Source organism: Chrysochloris asiatica, unplaced genomic scaffold (genome assembly GCF_000296735.1).
Source record: "Chrysochloris asiatica unplaced genomic scaffold, ChrAsi1.0 scaffold00138, whole genome shotgun sequence".
NCBI classification, from domain to species: domain Eukaryota; kingdom Metazoa; phylum Chordata; class Mammalia; order Afrosoricida; family Chrysochloridae; genus Chrysochloris; species Chrysochloris asiatica.
Genome location: NW_006408656.1, coordinates 7,440,312 through 7,443,874, shown reverse-complemented (window position 1 = coordinate 7,443,874; position 3,563 = coordinate 7,440,312).

Sequence of the window (3,563 nt, the reverse complement as noted above, 5' to 3'; positions counted from 1 at the left end):
GCACCTCAATGTAAGAAAACAAAAATCCTTACCACTGGACCAATAAATAACATCACGATAAATGGAGAAAAGATTGATGTTGTCAAAGATTCAATTTTGGTTGGATCCACTATCAACACTCATGTGAGCAGCAATCAAGAAACCAGAAATACGTATTGCATTAGCTAAATCTGTTGCAAATACCTCTTTGAAGTGTTCAAGAGCAAAGATATCCGTTTGAGGACTAAGTTGTCCCTGATCCAAGCCATGGTATTATCAATACCCTCATATACGTATGACAGTTGGAAAATGAATAAGGAAGACTGTACAAGAATTGATCCATTTGAGTTATAATGCTGGAGAATAATATTTAAAGTACCATGGACTACCAGAAGAACAAACAAATCTGTGTTAGAAGAAGTATATCCTGAGTGCTCCTTGGAAGCTGGATGGTGAAATTTCATCTTTCATAGTTTGGGCATGTTATCAGGAGGGACCAGTTCCTAGAGAAAGATATCATGCTTGGTAAAGTGGAGACTCAAAGAAAAAGTGTAAGACCCCCAATGAGATGCATTAGCACAGTGGTACCAGCAATGGGCTCTTATGTAACAACAATTGTGAGGATGGCGCAGAAGTGGGCACTGTTTTGTTCTGTTGTGCATAGGGTCTCTATGAGTCCAACTGGCTCAATGGTACCTAACAGCAGCCACAATGTGTCTATACTACATTTTGTTTATTCATGTTTTTGTTAATAGACTCACGGTGATTTTGATTTATGTCACTGTAAATCAGAAACAACTTAACAGCAGTGTGTTGTGGTTTTTTGGTAAGGATGTTAAACATTTTTTTAAAGTTTTTATTTACCATTTTATATATATTCTTGGAAAAATGTCTGTTTAAATCCTTTGTCCATTTTTCAATTGAATTGCCTTTTTTTGTTGTGTTGTAGAAATTCTTTACATATTATTGATATTAGATACTTATCAGATGTATGATTTTAAAATATTTTCTCCCATTCTATAAGTTATCTTTTCATTTTTTTCCGTAATACCCTTTGGTGAACAAGAATTTAATTTTTTCCAAAGTTTAATTTACCTATATATTTTTTTTCTTTTGATGCTTACACTTTTGGTGATATAACTAAGAATCTATTGCCAAATACAAGGTCCTGAAGATTTGCTTCATGATTTTTTTTTTTTTTTCTGATGAGTTTTATAGTTGTATCTTTTATGAGGGGTCTTCAAAAAATTCCTGGGAAAATTTCATTATCCTTTAATTCCATTTTTTCCATGAACTTTTTGAAACCCCCTTGTCTACTTAGGTAGTTGGTCCATTTGGGGTTTGTTTTTGTGTATGCTGTGTGGTAGGGATCCAACTTCATTCTTCTGCATGTGGAAATCTAGTTGTTCTGTGCCATTTGTTGAGAAGATTATTCTTTCCCCCAAATAAGTGGACTTGACACCTGAGCTGTGTGGGTGGACATCTCAGAATTCCACTATTTTGTCCTTACCTGTGAGGATACAGCAAGTCCTCAGTCTTTACTTCTTTGCTCAGTTCTGACACCAGCTTCCCAGCAGCATTTCTCTGACCGTAGACACCTAGAGCTAGGTCAGATCTCAAATTGAAAAAAATATTGTCCTTCAGACTGCCAAATGCAAGCTATAAGTTTAGAAGTCCACACTATACCTTCACTTCTGACCTACTGGCTTCCACTACTCCTTTTGAGTTCAGTAATTCACTAGAATAACTCATAGAAGGTATTATACTTATGGTTACAGTTTTATTGTAGGAAAAAAGGATACAAGTGAAGAGACACATAGGACAAGGCCTAAGAGGATTCCCAACATGAAGTTTCCGTGTCTCAAAGGACACACTATTCCCCAACATGCATCGCTGTCTTTTTAAACTTTTTATTCTGAATTGAGTGAAGGTGTACAGTTAAAATCATCAATGTTGTATTCAGCAAATCATACACTTTGTTTCATCTCAATGACTGTAACCCCCTCCCTTTAACAACAGTTGTCCCTCTTCTTCCCTATGGTTCCTATTTCCATTCTACCCACCTTCCCATTCCTTCTTAACTTTGTCCTTAGGAAAATGTTGCCCTTTTGATTTTGAATGTTTGACCATTCTATGGTGAGCATACCTTACTAGTGCTGTTGTTCCCCCTATATACCTATCTACTTACTGCTTGGCTGAAAATTAGGCATTCCTTTCCAGATCTGACAGGTGGTGGTGGTCGAGGTTCATAGCCTCAGGTTTCTCCTCTCTCTTTCTGATCAGTAAGCCTGTGGTTTGTTTGGGTTTTTGTTTTTATAATTTTGAGGGTTGCCCCACATTTCCCCCCACTCTATCTGGGACCCTCTAATGTGATCCCTTTCAGAGTAATTGGTAGCGGTAGCTGGGCACCCTCTAGTTCTTCTGGTCTCAAAGTCAAGGAGATGAATTTTCGCATGTTCCATTCGTCTATTGGACTAACAATTCCAAGCATCTTCAATTCTCATCACTCTTATTTCTTCTACACATGGAGATACCAACAGCAGCACCTTAGGTGGCTGTTCATGAGCTTGTAAGATCCCAGACACTACTCACCAAAGTAGGATGTAGAACATTACCTTTGTGGACTCTGTTATGCCAATTGGCTATTGTGTCCCCTAAGACTATGGTCCCGAGTCCCCAGGCCCAGAAACTCATTGTCTTAAGATGCTTGATAATATCTAAGAAGTTTTCATCATTTTACCTGCTGTGTGCTCCACCATGGAGTCCTGGTGTGGCACTGTGGGTTAATGTGCTGGACTACAAAGTTGGTTTGGACACAAGGTTGGCCATTCAAGCTTACCAGCTGCTCCTTGGCAACCTATACAGGGTCGCTATGGGTCAGAACCAACTCAATGGCACTTAACAACAACAACAATGTGCCAACACATTCATAGTTGTGTTTGCAGGAACGGTAAATGCCCATGTGCAAATATCCTCTTTCAAACTCTTATATTTTCCTCCTTTACCCATTCAGCCTATGTCTCAATCCATGTATCTATAAATAGAACACAGTTGTTCCAAGATTATGTATCTATCACTATTTACCTCTATCCCCTTTAGCCCATGCATAACTCCCTGTGTCTTCACCTATCTTCATCATTCATCTGCCATTCTCCCTCTTCTTATATATTGCCCTCCCCATCACCCAAGCTAACATGTGTCTATGCTCTATTCAGTGAATTACTCTTCCTTCCCTTCCACCCCTGACAACCATCAAAGAATGTTTCTTTTAGTATGAAAATCTTTTAAGTTTCTACAATAATGGTTTCATGCAATATTGTCCTTTTGTGATTGATTAATTTCACTCAGCATAATGTCCTCCAGCATCATCCATGTTATGAGGTGTTTCACAAATTCATCTTTATTCTTCAATGTTGCATAGTATTCCATTGTTTGTATCTACCAAAGTTTGTTCATACATTCTTTCATTAATGGATGAACAAATTTTGGTAGATACAAACAATGGAATACTATGCAACATTCTCTATCTTTTTGCTGTTATGAATAATGCGGTGATGAAGGTTGGTGTGTGTATATCTACTCAT